Raw genomic sequence first — 22,570 nt, 5'->3', positions numbered from 1 at the left:
GACTCAATTAAATCATAAAAGAAGGCTGGCAACAAGTCCTATCTTACAGAGAGTTGATCATCTTACAGAGATAACATTAACTTAGACCTTTGAAGTCGTGACTCAAGTATACAGAAATAAAATAATAACCATCATTCTATTGATATCTTAAAATGACTAAAATAGTAAACAGCACATAAAAAACATAAAAGCATGCCAAAAACTAAAGCATAAAAAAAGTGCATTAAAAAATAATAACCATAAAATGACTAAAATAATAAAGAACGAATAAATACACATAGAAGTGTGGTGATGAAACCTTATTTAGGATGGTGAGGAAACCTAATTAAGTATGGTGATGAAACCTTATTCCTCTGCAAACTATAAAGTCAGGTTACAATGGTTATAATGATAGCTTTATAATCAATAACCAATAAGAAACAGAGAGCAATTTTCAACGTTTGAACAAAAAGAACACCAACACGATACAACAATCTAAATAGAAGTAGTCTGCAATAGCTTAGGCATCAGAACTGCATAGGCTAAATAGCAACAATGCAAATGGTGATGAAAGAATCATATTCCTCCACACAGCAAACTATAAAGTCAGATTACAATAGTTACAATGATAGCTCTCTAATCGATAACCAACAAGAATCAGAGAGCAATTTTCGATGCTTAAACAAAAAGAACACCTATTTACCAACTTCAAAAAAGAACATCACCTAGAGGAGTCAGAGGGCAGCCCGAGTGCAATAGTCAGCTACACCCCTTGTTGTTTTAAGTCAAATGCTGTGAGGAGGCGGAGTTTCATGAGAAAGACAAGCACACTTCTTAGGTATGTTGAGTAAGGGTAGTGTAGGGATCGAATTGATCACTGGCCCAAAAAACCACTATGCGTATACATAAAGGTAGACCTCAAGGAGGCTTCTCTCGAAGTGTAGTCAAGTGCTGGCTGTTTGAATTGGGGGGCGCTGCTTGACCACATGCTATGAAAGCTATTCATAGGGCGAAGTAGCCCTCGTGCCAGGCAATCCAGAATGTCAGAGCTCTTAGAGGGGATCCCGGTATCGTTAGTTTACGATCACTATGTTATTGTAAGTAGGTTTGAGTGGAGGTACTTTACTACGCTTAGTGTTAGACTCAAATCTTAGAAAGATGGTGATCTTGATCTAGATATAAAGGCCTAATAAGATTCTGCACTTCGATTTAGCTCTTTGGGGAGGGCCAATGCGAAGGTGATTCTTGACCTAACGCTACCCTTCGCTATGGTTGGCTTGGTCAGTGACTTTGGGATTTGGATGGACCTGTACACTTTTTTTTTTTCAGGATCTACGCGAAATGATACGAGAGGTCATCGCAGACTATAGGTTTGCTCCGCACCTCTTTTTCAGCTGAGTCAATAATCAGCTTATGGCCATTTCGCTCTTATAATCACAAGAAAGGTGTAACGATGGTGGGAGAGCTCGTCAAGCGGCACATGTGTGGTTAAATGGCCATAGTACGTAGTTCACTTAACCTTTTCTCTTTTCAGTGTTCAATTTAGAACGACAAAGGAGAGATAGGACAGTTCTATCTCGTACGCGAAAGTGAATGAACCCGCAACCGTCGAGGGAAGTCACTTCAAGGAGGTAGAATGTCCAGCTTTTCTAGTCCATTCAACGACAACAACTCAACTCCAATAATCTAAACACTAAATGAGCCGTGAAAGTACGTGAGAAAAGGCATACTCTCGAAGTATCATCATGATCTAATCTTGATAGGGATCGATTACCCATCCCACCACGACCTGCCTCTTTGGGATCATCCGCTACTTCAACTTCTCCTGGGGTTTATCAGTCCCATCTTCCCCCCATTACGACGAGTGGGATACAGAGAAAGAAACTAGTTGTCGATGCGATCGTGGGCTGTGAGAAAGAGATGAACGAAGTAGAGCAGACGAGAGAAGTTTCCAGAGACCTCGATTCAGCAGTGACACTATATCTGCACCCCTTCATGCCCGCCTGGAACATTCCTCCCAGATTCGGATTGAGGTGCACCTGTGTAGGTTTCGAGAGGCTAGCCCGGGCCATAGGTTACAGCTATCTAAGTGAGAGGTCATCCCTTGCGAGTATCCATCCCTAACATCCATGACTTGCCATTCCATTCTCCCCTCCCCATTCCAATGCAATTGACTACTATGAACATGTAGAAAAGGTGGACTAGCCGTCTCATTCACCCCCCTTGAACGTGATGGGTAAGGAGGGGTAGGCAACCGATCTTATGCCTGTATGAGGGGATGAAATGATGTCAAGTGATATGCTCCCCGCCTCTCATGCGGATTCGAGGATAAGTAAACCATGACTAGTCCCTCCGCTAGCCGAAATAGAATAGCTGGTTTTATCTCCCAATGCTTCTATAGCCTGCCCTATTGGAAGCCTGATGATGGAATGAATGGGTAACCGATCGAACCTAACCACTCCTAAAAGAGGATTGGATCTCCATCCCGGCTGTCGAGTTAGCGAAAGAAAGGGGAGAAAACTTCCTCTCCTCACTTTAGTGGTAAGGTGAGTAGCTAGAGCTTCCTCACCATCCATTGAAGTATGTGATCTCAGCTATGCCAATGGAAAGATATGCCGGATAGTGATCAAACCATGCAGTTCTAGTCGACCCGGCACCCACTCCACCTTCAATGGATTGATCACCCACGGAGAAAGCTTGAAAGTCAATTGGGCTGATGCGATAGATAGTCAATCTCTATCTGAAACTGTACTTCTGTCATCCGCTTATCCCTCTCCCGGGGTAGGTTTGTCTCTTACGCCAGCCTATCTCCCCACGTTAATGTAATGATTGGCAGTCAAAGAAATCCAATTAGTCTTGATTGGTCATCCCTATCCCAGTGACTAGAATTTCCCACAGCCCTTTATGCGGACTTCCCAAGGGGGAAGGGTTGATGAGGAAGATGATGATGGAAGACCGCCGGCCACGAAAGCGAGGAATGATTGAATGGACTTTCTCCCCTGAGACCCCTTACCCATTCACCCTTATGTTGTGCCAGAAGGGAATGGGTTCGATCGCCAACCCTATCCAATATAAGTCTAGGTGCTTGATATTAAGTCGTTCGACCTGCCCCGATCGAAAGTCATTCTACTCTTCCCCTTCCATCCGATCAAGTGACTCCTATTCTCGTCCCTCGCTTTCATGGCCAGAACACCCTCTTCCCTCTCTAAACAACAGTCAAACCCTTGTGTCGAAAGTTTTTCAGCTAAGTCCTTTCAATGCATTTGCCCGCAAGCCCCTCATTTTCAGACTAAAGAAACCTCTTTCTTAAATCTTCGATGTTCGATCTCCCTGAGCCTTTCCCAAAAATTTCAACACCAAAGAAAGATTAAAGAGCTTGTGGGCTTCGGATAATGCTCAACCTTGAGTCACAGGACTGATCCCTATCCATGGTCGATTTGATTGGCCTGCCCCAGCTGACTCCTCCATCCACTGAATTCAAAGCCTTGAAACCTGGAAAAGTGATAATGTTGGGACAGGCAAGGCCGGCAAAATCATACAACACATGGCGTTGGATTTAAGGAAGTGTCAATCGAAGCAGTGGATATTTTAGGCTTGGCAACCAAGTTTAAAAGGCGAGAGCCCCCTAAAAAAGCCTTGAAGAAAGGAGACAGTCCTGATCAAATGGGGCAGGGCAAAAGCATGCATGAATGGTGGGCGAGAAGCCGAAGGGCAGGCGAAACGACTATAAGCACGATCTAAAATGGAGGGAGGGCCTCCTAATATCGAAAACTCCCCCTTGATGTTTAACGGAAGTCCAAGTACACCATTTCCTCTTCCATAAGACATTTCAATCGCGAAGGAATCAATCCAGTCGCAGGTTCCCCCCCTACGGGCTACCTTGTTACGCCCTTCCCCTCGCCTCGCTCTTGTGACATGCTATGTTTCCCCCGGGGTTAGTCCCATGCGTCAGTTTGTGGATCGCGGTCTCACGCAATAATCCCTACAGGTGCCCCATAGGGGGCCGGCCGCCCTACCTAAACCAGTCATCATATCAGTCCCTAAGCCCCATTGCGAGTCTTTCAAAACCATACGTGGAGCTTCCGCCTCATACGGTTCCTCCCAAGATGGCGGTAGGCCCAACCAGGCTTGTGCGGTTAAGGTTGCTGTACACGACCTCTCCTCTCTGCATCGTCAAAGCTCCCGCCCCGCCCCGGGACGTTGGCTATTGTGTACGAAGCAACCACCACGATTGGGCCAAGCCCGCACTTGTTCCATCCAGCCCAGCCCAAAGTCGTACAATTCTTGTTCAATCTATAAACAACTCCCACTGAGACCACTCGACCGATCAACTAACACCATTTCTTCTTGGAAAAGGTCGATCGATGAGTTCTTTCTTCTCCTGCAGTCTTAACCGGCTGTCCGTCGAAAGCCTTTGGTACCTAAGGGCTAGTACCAATACCTTCATTTCGGTGAACACGGAGCCCGCTGTTCACCAGCTGATAACTACTAAAGCTCACTCTACTGAACTAAGTTTCCAATGTATCGCGACTAAGAAAGACTTTCCAAAGGTATCCGAGCTTTGCTTTGTCAACATGTTGTAGATTGACAAAGGCGGAGGTTGCTTTGAAAACGTGCTAATGTTTCCAAATGGAACATAGTTACCTATGTTATGTGGTTTTCCAAAGCCCGGTCGCCCCTTTGCGTCGTAGTACGACTGTAGCTGTATTTTGCTATTAGGTGTTGTCCAATAGAATGTCGTGCGCTACTTAAGTAGTACTTCAGTAGCATTCACTACAAGTGGGCGCTACTGAGTTTCCAGAGGCGAACACTACACTATCAAGTGAAGTTATCAGCGAGCTACTTGAGTGACAAACTCAACCTTCGGTTCCCCACGCCCGCTAATAACTGAAAGATTCAGAAGTCTTGTAATAAGGCAAGAAGACTTTTGGTCGGTCAAAAGGAAGGAGTCGCCCGGCTGTTCGCCGCTCTTCCCAGACCGGTTTCTTTGTCCCAGGCCTTTTTGATAGAGATGTTCACCTAGGGGAAGGCCTTTTCAAGATTCAAAAAAAGGCTCACTTACTCTCCTAGCCTGCTTATGTTGTGGGCGGCCGCTCAACTCTTCAAGCGCTCCTCCTTGCTAAGCCTACTGATAGTTGATAGCTATCTTTTAATTATAACAGGCTGTTCGCCTACTTGCTTTGTTAATCAGTCAAGTAATGAACGCTTTCAACAATGGCAAGGAGTTTTCTACAAGCCGAGTAAGCGCATCACTTAACTAACAGTGCGAGCAGAAAGAGCGAGCCCGGAAAGAAAATGTGAGCATAGAGCGAAAAGAGCGAGCCACAAAAGCAATCTCAAGCAGGAACCTCACTCTTTGTTGGCTTGTCAGGATCATCATAAGAGTCAATAGAAGTAGGAATCAGAATTTGAAACAACCCAACCAAGCAAAAAACCAATCTACACCGGAACAAGAAATCTTTCAAGAAAGCCATAGTGTAATTAAGACAGAACAACTAGCCAAACATGCCCTGGGTTGAAAGAAGTGGTAGCGATCCGATCGAGTGGGAACGACAGAACTACCCGGGGATGGAGAACCTCTAGTAACCTACCAATATAGGCGGGAGGCAAAAATTCTTTCTCAATTCAAATACTTCTTATTCCCCAAAAACCCGTTGGAGTGAATGAATTTATAAATTCAAATCAATAAGGGGGGCGGAAGCCACTCGACTTGAAGGAGAGGGAATTGAATTAATTCTTTTTTTGCTCTATGCTCTCGGTTTGTTTCGACGGTTCTGTCTTCCAGTGAATGGAAAGCCTTTGCTTTGTCGAATCGCCTAATCTAGAGAAAGAAAGAAAAAGCGTTAAGCGGGTGAAGGCCTTTTGAAGATTCAAAAAAAGGCTCGCTTACTCTCCCAGTCTGCTTATGTTATAGGCGGGGCGGCCGCTCAACTCTTCGAGCGCTCCTCCTTGCTAAGCCTATTGATAGTTGATAGCTATCTTTTAATTATAACAGGCTGTTCGCCTACTTGCTTTGTTAATCAGTCAAGTAATGAACGCTTTCAACAACGACAAGGAGTTTTCTACGAGCCGAGGAAGTGCATCACTTAACTAACGGTACGAGCAAAAAGAGCGAGCCCGGAAAGAATATGCGAGCTTAGAGTGGAAAGAGCGAGCCACAAAAGCAATCTCAGGTAGGAACCTCACTCTTTGTTGGCTTGTCAGGATCGTCATAAGAGTCAGCAGAAGTAGGAATCAGAATTTGAAACAACCCAACCAAGCAGAAAACCAATCTACAGCGGAACAAGAAATCTTTCAAGAAAGCAATAGTGTAATTAAGACAGAACAACTAGCCAAACATGCCTTGGGTTGAAAGAAGTGATAGCGATCCGATCGAGTGGGAATGACAGAACTACTCGGGGATGGAGAACCTCTAGTAACCTACCAATATAGGAGGGAGGCAAAAATTCTTTCTCAATTCAAATACTTCTTATTCCCCAAAAACCCGTTGGAGTGAATGAATTTATAAATTCAAATCAATAAGGGGGCGGAAGCCACTCGACTTGAAGGAGAGCGAATTGAATTTTTTGCTCTCCGCTCTCGGTTTGTTTTGACGGTTTTGTCTTCCAATGAATGAAAAGCCTTTGCTTTGCCGAATCGCCTGATCTCGAGAAAGAAAGAAAAAAGCGTGACGTGGGTGAGCGGGATTTGAGTCTCGTGTCACTCCGTGTCCTGCGAACGTTACATTGTGCTTGCTCTGCATTTTTTTTGTCGTCTTTGGCATATCGACTCAGGGGAGCATCTTATCGAGTGTATAGTCGTCGTACCATTCCTACCTCAAAAAGGTGGAAGCGTCACTTTCTTTTTATGCATTCTCCGTCCGGCATAGCATTAGAAGCCAACGAAATCCATCAAAACTAGTGAAACTGCAAGCAATCATCAAGACCAGAGAATAATTGGAGGGAGAAAACTGGAGATATGATAGACTAAAAAGAAGGTCCTAACAGAAGGCAACAAGGCCTATCTTACAGAGAGTTGATCATCTTAAAAGACCTATCTATGAAGTATACTCCAAATAAAATAACAACCATCATCTTATGATACCCTAAAATGACTAAAATTGTAAAGAGCGAATAATACACAGACGCGTATCAAAAACTGAAGCATAAAAAAGGAGCATTACAAATCTGAGTAAGAGCAATCAAAACTAGTTAAACTGCAAGCAATCATCAAGAAACATATCAAAGAATAATCGGAGAGAGAAAACTGGAGAATTGATATACTCAATTAAATCATAAAAGAAGGCCCCAACAAAAGGCAATAAGGCCTATCTTACAGAGAGTTTATCATCTTACAAAGATCATCTTACAAAGATTACATTAGCTTAGACCCACGAAGACTCACTGCCAACGCGAGCTCGGGAATTAGCCGACTAATGGGCCACCATGGGAAACAGGGCAGGTCGGGTATTAAGAAAATTGTCGCATCTTAATATGATATGAAACTCATTCTTCCGCTTATCCGGCTCAGCCCCTTTCTTTCTTGTTCTCGCTCTCTCCTGTCATGCATCATGGCTGGGTGGAACACAAAGACATACATCCCTTTCTTTTGGCCAAGATTTAGATCTCACTAGTTAACCCTGCCTGGATTCCGAAGATGAGTAAAGTCAGTCTTTTGGAACTTGGTTTTCTTTATACGCCTCTTCCTGAAAAAGTTCCCATCCGCTGATGACCTCCCCGTTAAAGAATGCCAAACCGTTGATGACCTCCCCGTTAAAGAATCCTATGTTGGTGATTCCCTCGTTCCAATGCCTGCTGATGGGGAAGTGACTAAACCTGATCTACCCTCCTCAAGAAGGAAGGAACTAGCTATTGATGAATCCGAACGAACAACCGGTGGCATATAGCTCTGTTCCTCTATCCCTCAATTTGTAACCACTCTAGTTGTCATCCTTAGGAATTGAACATTCGATAACGGGGAATAAAAGAGTGGTGATCCATTGGTCGAAGAAGGGAGAGAAAAGAACGTTCGATTTACACCGCTAGATGCAAAAGAATAGAATCCAAGAATAATTGGAGGGAGAAAACTGGAGAATTGATAGACTCAATTAAATCATAAAAGAAGGCCCTAACAGAAGGCAACACGGCCTATCTTACAGAGAGTTGATCATCTTACAGAGATAACATTAGCTTAGACCTTTGAAGTCGTGAATCAAGTATACTGAATTAAAATAATAACCATCATCCTATTGATACCCTAAAATGACTAATATAGTAAAGAGCGCATAAATACACATCATAGAAGTATGCCAGAAACGAAAATTGCTCTCTGTTTCTTCTTGGTTATCGATTAGAGATCTATCATTGTAACTATTGTTACCAGACTTTATAATAACAACCATCATCTTATGATACCCTAAAATGATTAAAATAGCTCTGTTTCTTCTTGGTTATCGATTAGAGATCTATCATTGTAACAATTGTAACCTGACTTTATAATAACAACCATCATCTTATGATACCCTAAAATGACTAAAATAGTAAAAGAGCGCATAAATACACATAGAAGCATGCAAGAAACTAAAGCATAAAAAAAGAACATTACAATCTGAATAAGACCAATCAAAACTAGTTAAACTTCAAGCAATCATCAAGAAACATACCAAAGAATAATTGGAGGGAGAAAACTGAAGAATTGATAGACTCAATTAAATCATCAAAGAAGGCCCCCACAGAAAGCAACAAGGCCTATCTTACAGAGAGTTGATCATCTTACAGAGATATTGAAGCCGTGACCCAAGTATACTGAATTAAAATAATAACCATCATCCTATTGATACCCTAAAATGACTAAAATAGTAAAGAGCAAGGCACAAAAAATATCAAAAAAAAATGAGAAGAGCTTGAAGATCAGACCCCCAAGAAACCAAATTAACTCACAATCAGGAAGGTTAGATCCTCCCTAAACAATTAAGAAACCCCACAAACAAAGGGTTGAGAGATGCACCCAAAAAATTAGAAATCAAAAAACCCCCCTCATTAGCAACATCTTCAAAAATCCAGAGAGTATCCTAGGGGTCTAAGATAAAAAAAGAAGAAGAGAAAACCAATAAAATATTAATGCATGAAGACTATAAGAGAAGCTAGGAATGGTCACCAAGGAACAAATAAAACCAAAATACATAAAGGAGAAAACCAAAAAACAAAGAACATCACAAACGATAATAGAAACATAGTGTATCTATTTCTTTCATACATTCATACAGACTTGACTAATCGTGGATCCAATCTTCGAAAGACCTCACAACACAAGTTAAAGTCTGGGACGAGACTGATAGAACAGAATGATATAGAAACATATTGTATCCATCTCTTCTTTCATACATTCATACAAACTTGACTGATCGTGGATCCAACCTTCGAAAAGACCTCACAGAAGACAGAAAAAACCAGAGAACAAAATAAATGTAACAAAAAATCAATAATATTAAAATAATGATAAAAACTCTACTAACCGATTCCATGGATCTCTTTCATGCATGTCTTCTCTCTGTTTTTCCATAATCTGAGCTTTGAAAGACCTCAGAATAGGGCAATTAAAAAAAACTACAAAAAAGCAAGTTAATAAAATATAAATAAAAATCAATAATGATAAAAAATTACAAGAAACACACACTATCTGCTGACTGATTTTATTGATCCAGGAATTCTCGCATGCCTACTGAGCCATAAATAAATAAAAGCTATGCCCCCAAACAGTCACAACATTTGGCGTTAAAAACCAATAAACATAACAATACATAAACAGGAACAAAATTACAAAAAGGAGATGTGTAAAATTTTATACTCTTTCTCTCTCCAATCAGTCTGACATGCATAGAATGGGTAGAGACCTCTCACTCTGAAATGGATCATATCAGTTCCCCTTCTCCCTCTTTTACTCTCTCTCTCATCTGATTTGGTTGATATTGCTAAATGAGCCAAATGAGGTCTTTTAGCTTCAGGCTTGCTGTTGAGTTCAGGAGCTCCAAAAACTTGCCTAAATCTCAATGTCTAATCAGCTCCAGCTGAGACCACTGTGCACCCATCTAGGCTCTGCATAGAAACAACAAACTTAACATAAAACTTTTCTCAAGGAAAAAAAAAAAACAGAAACAAATGAAAAGCAACTAATTATCAAAACCAGAAATTGAAAAGTCACAAGATGAAAACTTCTATACCTGGGCCATGAATAGAACTCTATAAGTATGCCCAGCCAACTTCACCATAGATGGATACTTCCACACTGTCAATTGGTTCTGAGTAAACCCATCAGAGCTCAACAACTCTCTCTCATTCTTACTCCAAAGCAATGAACACACTTGAGACCCCGTATCCACTGAATTTATGCAAGCTCTAGTGTGTGTATTCCAAAATTTGATACACCTATCAGCCCCACCTCCACCTGAAGCCAATAAATTTCTCTGAAATGGGCACTGCCACCAAATGGTCCTCTAATCTATGCAGTGGTGAGTTGTTGGAATTATATAAGCTTTGATCCCAAATTTGATACACCTACCAGCCCCACCTCCACCTGAAGCCAATAAATTGCTTTGAAATGGGCACTGCCGCCAAATGGTCCTCTAATCTATGCAACGGTGAGTTGCTAGAATTAGATAAGCTTTGATCCCAAATATGGAGGATATTGTCATCTCCACCACTTGCTAGTTGTTTGCATGAATTAGACCATTTGAGACCACAAACTTCTTGTTGGTGGCCTCTCACATCGTTGTTGATAATGAGGCCATCATGGCCACCAGTTGTGAGAATATGAGAATTCCACACGAGAGGGAACTCGCCCACGGTGATGAGTTCGTAGCTGTAGAAAAACCACATGAGAGGTTTTTGTTAGTTAACAGTTCAGTTTGATGTTTGAGATGGTTTCTTCACGTAGACCATCCTGTGGGTTGCTCGAGAGCTAAAACAATAATGAAAAGAGATGCAGAAAACCCAAAAACACACACATACAGAAAGAACCAATGCATGCTTGCACATATATTTTGACATAAACATGAACCTGTGTAGTCGAAGTTACATCCCAGAGATGGACATTAGAATTGTTAAATCCAACAGCTATATGCTGCCCACCAGGTGCCCATTGTCATCAATGGTTGTCAGCTCATAAGTAGATCCATTTTGAACCATCCCATTGATAAACTGTGGTCCCAAGGGCAATGGCCAACACATTGCCACAACTCCAATCCAACAGATTTAAATAGTAATCATCCAACAACTCTGGGGAGGGAGACTGCAAAGGTATCCAACAGATTCAAATAGTAATCATCCAACAACTCTGGGGAGGGAGACTGCAAAGGAAATGTCTTCGAGGGAGAGAGTCAAACTTGAGGAATGTCTTCGAGGCTTGGTTGATCGCACTTGATACTTATCTGAGAGAACTTCCTCATAAGCTCTCTCAAGGGTTGGGGGCTTGCTCTTAAAAGCAAGGATTCTCGTTCTATTTTTTAATACAATCACGGAGAGATGCTTCCTATAAGCCTCTTTTGATGGTGAACCAGAGGTGGTATTCTCTTTCTTTGAATCCATGAGCATATATCGAGCAACGTCAAGGTCCATTGTTCTTCTATCTGGGATGAATCTACCACTCTGTTTTATAGAAAATGAAATTAAGTAACAGATGGACCAAAGAACAAGACAATATGGAATTGGCCTTCATTCACAAAAAAGATGCCACAAACAGAAAGAAGAAAAGGTCCATATAACTCAAGGAAGGGACCTATGTCAAAAGCAAGTAAATCTTGACTCAACAAGAAGAAGAAAACATGGAATTAGCCTCCGGAAATAGATTGAAATTATAAAATATTACTCAAAAATTGAAGAAAGAAGCCACAAACAGAAGCAAGAAATCTTGACTCAAGGAAGGGACCTATGTCAAGGGAAAATAAATCTTGACTCAACACAAAGAGGCCCTTTACAGCTAATAACCTAATATGGCAAATAAAACAATCAAGTGGCAAAATCCTCAAATAGAGGATTAGAGTCTCCATCATCTCATGTGCGTTGCTAAGGGAAGACTCAATTGGATAAAAATGAACAACATGGGATAAGTCTAAGGTACCAAATGTTGTTTTCAAAGAAAAATAAATAAATGAAGAGAAAACAAGAAATATGAAGAGAATTCTGAACTCCATTAAGATCATATAACTAAATTTACAATTTCCTCAAGAATTACAAATAACTACATAAATCATAAAAGAAGTGTAGGAAGGTTAATTTGTGATTAATCAGAGAGCAGAGAAAATGGAGAAATCAATGATGGATAAATATCACCCAAGAAATAATGAAACAGGCAAAAAATCAAGATCAAACCCTTTAACAACTCAAACCCTAACAATCAAAAGAGGCTACGAAGCACAAATTTCTTACGTAATGTTGGCTTGAAGAAGGTCTTCTTGGAACCATCTGCTCACGAAGAGGGTGACGCCTCTCTTGCTTCATTGAAGCAGATGAAGAGAGAGAACCTGCAACCATAAATTAAAGAAAAAGAGCAAAGAAAAAATAGAAAATACCTACAAAACAGAAAAAAAGCACAAAAAAATATCTACACAAAAATAACAGAGAATTGCAACAAATTCACAGAACACTTGAGCACTTGGTGATTGTGTCTCTTTTCATAGAGCGAATGGATAGAGAGAGAGAGAGAGAGCAGAAGGGTTTTTCGTAAGACTAGGCTAGGCTTCCATTCAATGTGTTTATGTGCGCTAACGGTTGAAACTAGGTTTCCTTAATTCAGAGACATTGGGATGTAAGGAACTAGCCGTTTGATAAAACTAGGCGTCACACAGAGGATCAAGTCAAGAACTTTTGGAACAAGCTAAACTCGAAATACAAGATTCGATAAAAGAACAGTTAATCGAGCCAACCAGTACTCTTTGGGCTTGTAAAGCATTTTATATATTAATAAAAGAGTAGAATAAATTCGAGAAAAATTTAAATTAGTGATCAATTACCAACCCTTGAATGTTTTTCTTGCATATGATAAATTCCCTCTGTCAAATCAAATTGCACTATTCTCCTAGATTTCTCACGCACACATATTTTCTAAATTTGATTTAAACTCTGGATTTTGGCAAATGGGAATTCATCCAGATGACCGCTCTAAAACAGCTTTTTGTTGACCAAATTATTATTTTCAATGGATAGTCATGTCTTTTGGTTTGAAAAATGCATCCACATATTTTCAAAAAGTCTTGAGTAACATTTTTTAACCAATCTCTACACAGGCACTAATATACATAGATGATATATTCCTCTTCTCCCCTAATCTTGATAGTCATATACTTCTATTAGAAAAATTCTATTATCTCTATTGTAATATAGAATTATGCTTTATGAAAAGAAATGCATCTTTGCCACAACAGAAATTGATTTTCTTGAAATGCATTTCCATAATGGAATGTATCAAGTTCAGCCTCATATAGCTAAACACCTTCTAGACTTTCCAGATATCCTATCTTCTGTAAAGCAAATCCAGCAGTTTTTAGGAATTGTGAATTATGTGTCCCCTTTTATTCCTAAACTTTCTCTCTTTACTAGTCCACTTTATCTTTTACTAAAGAAAAAAACACCACCATGGATAAGAAAACAGACTAAGTGTGTTCTAGAGCTCAAAAGACTATCTCAAAAATTACCTTCCATGAAAATTCCATCTACAGGAAATCGAATTTTGCAAACAGATGCTTCAGAAGAATTTTGGGCATGTATTTTGCTTGAAGAAAGGGAAAAAGAAAGGATGATATGCAGTTATAAAAATGGAAAGTTCAAAGAATCTGAACTTCAATATCATTCTACTTTTAAAGAAATCCTTGCAGTAAAAAGAGGAATTGAAAACTTCCAATTTCATCTAATAGGACACTCTTTTCTAGTAGAAATGGATTTGTCAGCTTTTCCAAATATGCTCAAGTTTAAAAATAAGATTCTTTCAAATCCACAATTACTCAGATGGGAAGCTGGTTTTCTCAATGGAATTTTGAGTATAAACATATCTCTGGAAAGAACAATATCTTAGCTGATATGTTTTCTCGAAAAAAAATTTCTGAAGATATTGTTCTTCAAGTTGTTCCTCAAGTTGTTCCCTATTTAGGAGCAATAATCAGAATAAAGGACAAACCTAGAGATGTTCCTAATGAAATACTTGACATCATAATCACCAAGACAATGGAAGCAAGAAATGAGATTATGCAAAAAAAAATGCATGAAATATTAATCAGAAATCATGGAGAATGTTTTCAATGAATTCGATGTCATCTTACTTATCCTTTTTTATCTTTATTCCAAATCAGACATTATTATAATATGCCTAAAGAAGCTCTTTTTTTTTTTTGGTATCTTACCCAAAATCACCATATTTGCTTTAATTTCCATACAAAGAAATTATTATCCTACCTCAGACACTGTCATTTCCTACAATGGAACAATTATATTCACCCCAATCCCAGAGCTTTCAACTTTTATAAATTCTTTTTAAAACATTATCATTATAATCAATAGATTGAATCTTTTGGTTATTATCACAGACCTTATATCATTATAGCCTTTCACCTAGACCTCCAATCTCAAATTCACCCTGAATATACTTTCATTACCCAACATCCCCATATTCAGACCATTGGATGATATGATTCTAATCTCCTGAATTTTTGGTTATTTCAAACAGAACTATGGAAAGAGTTAAAAACTATCATGTATTATATTAACAGAATCCAGCCATAATGGATTCCTTTGGATGTCTATATAGGAACTACAATATGGAATGATGAAACTCCCCGAGGAGCTGCCCTGCTACATCAATTGCATATATGGCTTGCCGATCATTCTCCTCTGGTTAAAGCACAAACAGACAGCTCAAGTGATGATACCTATATTGGACCTCACATAGCCCGTCCAACCATTCTTCTCAAAGTTATAATTCTGATGGCCTACCCTTAGATTATGACACAAATTAGAAGACGGATTACTGTTCAAGATGAGGACGAATAGAAGACGGATTACTGTTCAAGATGAGGACGAATTACTGTTCAAGCTGAGGACGAATTGCTGTTCAAGATGAGGACGAATTGCTGTTCAAGATGAGGACGAATTATTGTTCAAGATAAGGACGAATTACTATTCAAGGTGAAGACGAATTACTGTTCAAGATAAGAGCGAATATACTTTTCACTGTAGATGTCGGCCACCTGTCCACTGTTTATCTACGTTTCACTGTAGATGTCGGCCACCTGTTCACTGTTTATCTACTTTTCACTATAGATGTCGGCCACCTGTCCACTGTTCATCTGCTTTTCAATGTAGATAATGGCCACCTATATCGACCATCTTTTTATTTTATTTTAGTTTGAAGTCTGGATTTCAAATCCGGTGCCTATAAAATGCGTCTTAGGTTGTATGTGAAGACAGAGCGCTACTTAGAGCCTCTCAGCCTAGTTTCCTGCTTTGGTGTGCTTGCTTTTCTTATGTCTTCCAGTTTTCTCTTCCCGTTTCCGCTTATGCCTTTCAGCTTGTAAGCTTTGTATTATCTGTTAATACTGCTTTGGTGTGCTTTGATCCTTATTCAGTTTTTATGTTATGTTATTCGGACTTTATTTTGTTCTGTTATTCTGTCTTTATTATGTCTTCTTATGTCTCTATAGTATGCACATCTATAATGGTATCAAAGCCATACTGAGATTAAATTCTTAAATTTATTATATTGGCTGGGTTAATCTAAAGCTCATACTGAGATTAGTATGCTCTACGTCTGCCTAGCTGGTCTAGGATCTCTCGCATCAGAAAACATGGTATGGATTAAAGGTTGATTTTTAGTGTTGATGTTATTCCACTGTCAATATTTTCTGAAGGTTAACATAATAGGAACTCTGTTGAAGGCGAGAAGGCCATGGTTAGAGTTCATATCTTGTTAACAATAAGGAGTTTGGCCTTACCTTTATTTCAAAATATACAGTCAATATAGTAAATAATTTTAAAAACATTTTTAAATGGCAGAAGATACTGTTTCAGAAATTTCTATAGATAGTACCTCTTCCCCTAATTCAAATTTTCGTCCTATGTTTTCAAAACAAGGCCATCTTTTTGAAATAACCTATACCCCGGAAAGTTTTCTGAAACCAATTCTCAATTAATTAATCATTATCATGTTTATGATAAATCTAGTTTAAATTGGACCAAAAAAATCAAAAAACTGTGTGGAAAAAAGAACCCTGAAGCAATTAAAGAATATGTTCAAGCCTCTTCGTTTGACCAACACCAGATACCTGCCACCCAATCTGAACAATACATTACCATTACCTTACCCAGCAACCTATTCCTCTAATGGCTTAGAGATGATTACACTCATATTCACTTTGGAGCCACTTAGCTAGCCTTGACTTTTCATGGAAGAAAATGTATGAAAGCAGTTTCCCGAATTGCTTTGTTAGATTCCAGGCTTTTAGAATACCAGCATGCATGTATTGGAACTGTGCAAACAACTTTGAATGCAGGAACTATATTCGTTACCTTTTTCCTTACCTTTGAATGCAGGAACTATATTCATTACCTTTTTCCCAAATTTAATAGCCCAATTAAGGACCCTCATTTGAGTTCAGCTTTTGAAGTCCAGTTACAAATCACAGGAACCACACAAATTGAAACAGCCATTGTAGCTCCACTCCATTATCAAATGGTGTATAGATTACATAACAATGCTTTTGACATAGTCACCCCTCTACCCCCTAAACAAGAAAATACAGCCTTGTTTATCAAAGTTGATAATAATTCTCAACCTGTCTGTCATTATATTCCTAGACAAATCTCTCAAGAAAGATTGTTTGAATTGATTCCACCTACATGGGTAACAAATTATGAAACTCTTCAAAATCAGAGTCAACCATTGATGTAATCTGACTCCAGGATGATTAGAGTGCCAGATAGAACTGTGCAAAGAAGTTCTGGAAAATGGGATTATTATGTAACATATGGTTGTTCAAAACCCAAACACAGTGTTTCAGATATCGTCCCAACAGGATGGGATGATTAAGAAGATCCAGAAAGAAACAACATCCCATAATGCTTAGCCTTTGATCCTCAAAGTTCAAGTTGTGCCTCAAAATTTCCTCCATTACATAATTATGAGAAACTCCAAGAAAATGAAAAACATGTATGGAAAATTAAGAATCCCAATATTAGAGATGTTACTGGCATACAAAAGTCTATTTCTCTAGCAGAAGCCCGTCTGAATTGGCAAGCTGAAAATGCTAAATCTCAAAATTTAGCATTACTTCATATAGAAGAAAAACAAAATTTTATGTCTTCTCAGTTGCAGGGATTATCTGGCATAATCATTCAATTAAAAAAAAATCCAATTGTTGCATGAAGAATTGATGCAAATATTGTATACAGTGAAAGTTATACATGAACAGTCTTATTTGTTGAGCCAAAAAGGAAAAGAAAAATGCTTTTTTGGAAATACGGTTGTAAAGCCTAGAAAGATATCTTTAGATGAAATCCCAATACCCTCAATACCAGTACCAGTCCCAAACCCAACCTTTGTTATCAAATCCATATACCCAGAATTATCCTATTTTAAGAAGTTCAGATCCCTTTCCCCCAACAAGACTTTACCCACCTACTGGTCTTATTCCTCCCAAACATTATAGTTTTAGAGTACTAAGTTCATTTGAAGATGAAAGAAGATTTCCTGAATAAATGTTTTTTCCTCAACTAAGAAAAACACCAAATGTATCAATACCCAGTTCATCCCAACATCCAATTCCCAGTCCTCCAACTACCTTGCCATCAATAATAGTTCAACGTCCTATTGATTCCTAATTACCAAAACAAGAAACCCAAATGTTTCAAAATTCTGATACTGAATCAGATGTTGTAGCCTCTTCTGTCCCAATTCAAATAAACCCCTATGATACCATTACAGATGTGCATACTATATAGACATAAGAAGACATAATAAAGACAGAATAACTGAACAGAATAAAGTCATAATAACAGAACATAAAAGCTGAATAAGGATCAAAGCACACCAAAGCAGTATTAACAAATAATACAAAGCTTACAAGCTGAAAGGCATAAGCGGAAACTGGAAGAGAAAACTGGAAGACATAAGAAAAGCAAGCACACCAAAGCTGGAAACTAAGCTGAGAGGCTCTAAGCAGCGCTCTGCCTTCACATACAACGCAAGAGGCCTTTTATAGGCACCAGATATGTCACAGATGTTTTGATAGTGTAATAAATGCGTATATCCCTGCCGTTATTTAAAAAACACTTTTTTTTTTTTTTTGAAGTTTTCAATTTGTTGATGACTTTCAAAAATGATAAAATGGCGATAGTATTTCGAAGGTCGATGTTTAAAAAAGTCCCTCATGTGAACTTTCAAAATCCAAAACTAATCACATTTGGAATTATTTTTTAAAAAAGTTTGATATTCAAAATCCAAAACTATGAAATTAGTTTAATTCTTAATATAGGATTTTTAGGATCCAAAAAATTGGGAAAAATATTAATTTTAGGTCTTTAGATTTTGAATATCTATAATTTTAAAAAGGGTGTGGTTTGTAAAGTGCCTAGGCTCTAAACAATTAAATTAGAGCCTACCTTCAAATAGTGTTGAGAAATATGGTTTTAAAATTGGAAATCTTTGTGATAGCCTTAAAATATATTTTCATATGAATTTGTAAATTTTAAAACTTTAAAAATAGTATAGATCGATAGATCTATGAAAACTTGAAAATCTTGAAAATTGACTGTCCAAAGATATGTTACAAAATACACTGTTTTCAAAACTTGAAATCCATTTTTTTCTCATGTCCATGCATATCGATGTCAAGATGATTGATTTGAAGATATTTGGGCATCAAAACAACATTTTCTAGTGAAAATTTATATGTAGGCTCAAATTTGATTGTTTAGAGCCTCGGCTCTATATAAACTTTTTCCTTTTGAAAAGGGCCCGATTTGTATAGAGCTGAGGCTCCAAACAATCAAAGTAAAGCGCACTCTCAAATAGTGTCAAAAAAATGTGGATTCAATATTGGAAATTTTTGTGATAGCCTTAAAATATATTTTCATCTTCAATTATACAATTTAAAGCTTCAAAAATAGTATAGATTAAACAGATCTATGAAAATTTGAAAACTTGAAAATTGACGGTCCAAAAATGTATTACAAGATACACTATTTCCAAAACTTTGAAATCCATTTTTTTTCTCATGTCCATACATTTTGATGTTGAGATGATCAATTTAAGAATATTTAAGCATCAAAACAACCTCTTTTGATGAAATTTTTGAGGTAAAAATAATTTGTAAAAAAAATATCATACATAAAAATAACAAAGATGCCCCTCCTATTTTCTTTTGTCAATGAATATGAACTGTCCAGAGCCCATATAGGTCAATTTGGGTCGTCTAGCACATAATATATATATAGCAATGATTTCGTGTATAGTAATATGATGCAACAACCTTAAAAGCCCAATTAACATAGGCCGTTCATTTTGGTGAGTAGAAGGATTTTTTCATTTCAAATTTTTTTGGATGGTTTTATTTATCATTAGATGAACAATGTAAAAAAAATAAAATGATTTTGAGTTTATAAAGGCGAAGATATTGAAATTCACAAAATGAATGGTCTAGATTCGGTTTTGGATGGTACTCATTTTGACCATATCTAGGGTAATTGAACCTTTTTTTTTTTTTGGATTGATTATTGAGATGAAGAATACGTGTGTGCAAAATTTGGGACCACAAACATGGGTTTCTAACAGTGTCGTTGCATTATACTATAATACAACCGTTACATTAGATCATTTCACAAATACAAATGTTACATTAGATCAAACACAGCCGGAACATTCAAATGTCAAAAATATTGTTTACCATTTGTAGAGCTCTGGTGAATGGGTGTGAGTTATCCTTGATATCTTTGGATATCAATTTTATTGATGTTCTATATTGGCTTTCTGCTTGATCTACGAGGTGTCTTGGTAGTTCCATCTTTGTTGTCTGTAACAATGACTCTCTAGTGGTGGACCAAGAGCCCCAACACACATGAAATGAGTATTTTTTGTTTCCATGCGTTTCTTTGTTTCAAACACGCCCGAAGAAGTGTGTTTTTTTCCCACTTTCAAGCTTCGATTTCCCACTTTTATGCGCTTCTTTGTTTCAAACACGCCTGAAGAAATGTGTTTTTCTTTTTTAACATCTTCGATAAAATTTTCCAAAAACCTTAGTCCTTAGTAAGGGAAAACTAGGGACTAGAGGCTGAAGAAACCCCTAAGGTGGGACAGTGTTCCATACGCATATGTTGCTTCATCGATCTTGATGTCTTGAGTTTTTGTAACTTGATAAGTTCCCAGTTCGATTATTATGGGGCTTTGTTTATTTTATTTTATTCTCTCAAAAATGATCAGGAGCCCAATTGTTCTTTTCTTCTTTTTTTTTAGAAAATTAGGAGCCCAATTGTTCTTTTGGAAAATGGTCACTTAAAAATTCTAAGGTAGATCCTATAGTTTAATATCATAGAAATCCTCATAAAGTAAGTCATTTACCAAAGCAAGCAAGTACACGTTTTGTTCCTATAGGAGAATTGTATGATGTCTCGTATCCCTTTTATATATGAAGGTGTTTTGGGACGGTGATGCAAAATCACCTCTTATTTGATATTTCCCTGTGTCGAGAGTCATTTGGTCAAATGCAAAAATTACCTTTATGGAGCACATATAAGTCACCGTAGAAGAGAAGAAAACTGAGAATTAAGCAGTTTTTGGAAAAGAGGGATTGGGAGAGTGCATATCTATTGGCAAACCCTAGCATTGTTGTGCCCTAGGCCAAACTTACCAACATTTCTTTACAAAGAAGCGGTCGGGCAATTGCATCAAATAAAGGAGTTGAGTAATGGTGTCTTTGTGGCATGAATAAAAATGATTTGAACTTTCTTTACCATTGCTACGTAATCTCTATAAGATCCATAAAACTTTTAATTTCTCCATTAATAGTGAATGCATTCTTACTTGTTGCCCGTGCATGGACCCATTTAGGTGTACCACATAAATTGACATGTGCTTTTTGCTATGTGCATGTGTGTTGTATTTTCTTGGATTCCTATTTCATAGCTTTTTGTCCATTTTATATTTTTCCCCATTTCTGGCACGTATATTTTTATTCTTCAACATCTAGTTTTCTTCAAACTGGCTCGTCAGTGATTGGCAAATCACTTTAAGGTGTTAGATTTGTTGTTGTGAATAGTTTACCACATGAAGTAGAAATTGGGGTTACCAGATTTGCTAACATATACTACGCTTTCACGGGAGAGTACAATTGTTTGCTCCCATGGGCCAATGAGGTATTTAGAATGATATTTTTCAATTAAAAATGTTTAGTTGTACCTAGAAATCATCAAATGTATTTTAGGGAAACAAAGAGGAAAGCAACAATTAAGATTATTATTATTTTTCTCTCCTTAAAACACTTAGATCCAATCATCGATGGTCCCTTTTCAATATTTTTCAATTTATTATTGTTGTTGTTATTGTGGTTGGCCGCTAAGTTCAATAGGATGCATACCCACAATTTGGTCTAGGTAGAACCGGTAGTAAATGTCTCGATTTTGAGTTGCAAATCATACAAACCCAATCATGCTTGTTTTTCAAATGGAAAAATACAAGATAATCTAATAATTTGGCTTAAATTATCTGATATTGAGTCACATTTAAAACGTAGGATATGTAGCTTTAAATAATAGAGAATAAGACAGCTATCAAGAAGAGAGAAGATCACAAAATTTATAAAGACAAGTCTAATTTCTCGTTTGGGTACTTGGAAATACGTTTGCTTGAGGGATGCATATTCTCGGATATACATCTGCCAGATAAAACTCCTAGGAAATATGATAATCCTCTTTGATAGTATCTAAATGCAACTCAGGATATGCCTTTATTTGGCTCTCCAAGGAGATAAATTTTATTATAATTTCATTTTGTTCAAGTTATATAATATAAGGCTACAAGGTCCATCTTTGTAATTCTTCATTGGGAAATTTTTTCTCGTTCTAAATAAATCAATGTAATGTTTTTATTTTCCTTTTTCGTGAAAATCGATCTAGAATTTCTTAATTTATTTGGACAAGTTAATTAAATAGTATCATGCGAAAAGAAATATTTTGGTTTTAGTGGTCTTTTGGGTATTTTATTTTATCAAAAATATATTTTCAATATTATTTTTAGGCGCGCTCCATTGAGATGATAGAATTACCAAATTCAATATTTATATAATTTGTAAAAGAAATTAAAAATAAAATAATCCGACACATCAGATCCAAGATCAAATGGTTAGTGGCTCGCTTGATCTAAATTCAATGGCTGGATAGGAAAATATATATCTTCTATCTTGAGAGGAAATATAGTAACATTTTCTTAGTGATAGATTTTCACAAAAGGAAAAGGTTTATATCCTTCTCTTACTGTATAAAAGATATATACTTCTCCCAACTATCGATCCAATTATAGATCAAGTGAGTCACTCACTCTTTAGAGTATTTTATATTAAATTATTTTCTACAAATTATAT

The 22,570-nt window shown here is 37.6% G+C and overlaps 1 pseudogene; it reads right to left on the bottom strand.

Moving 5' to 3' along the window:
- Window positions 1-9,906: 9,906 nt before the first annotated feature.
- Window positions 9,907-12,518, bottom strand: LOC105421837 (cell division cycle 20.2, cofactor of APC complex-like; annotated as a pseudogene).
- Window positions 12,519-22,570: the final 10,052 nt, after the last annotated feature.

The sequence above is a fragment of the Amborella trichopoda genome, chromosome 9, assembly GCF_054954075.1.
Source record: "Amborella trichopoda isolate Santa Cruz 75 chromosome 9, AtrichopodaSantaCruz75HAP2 v2.0, whole genome shotgun sequence".
Classification (NCBI taxonomy): Eukaryota; Viridiplantae; Streptophyta; class Magnoliopsida; order Amborellales; family Amborellaceae; genus Amborella; species Amborella trichopoda.
This window is presented reverse-complemented; position numbering and strand designations above follow the sequence as displayed.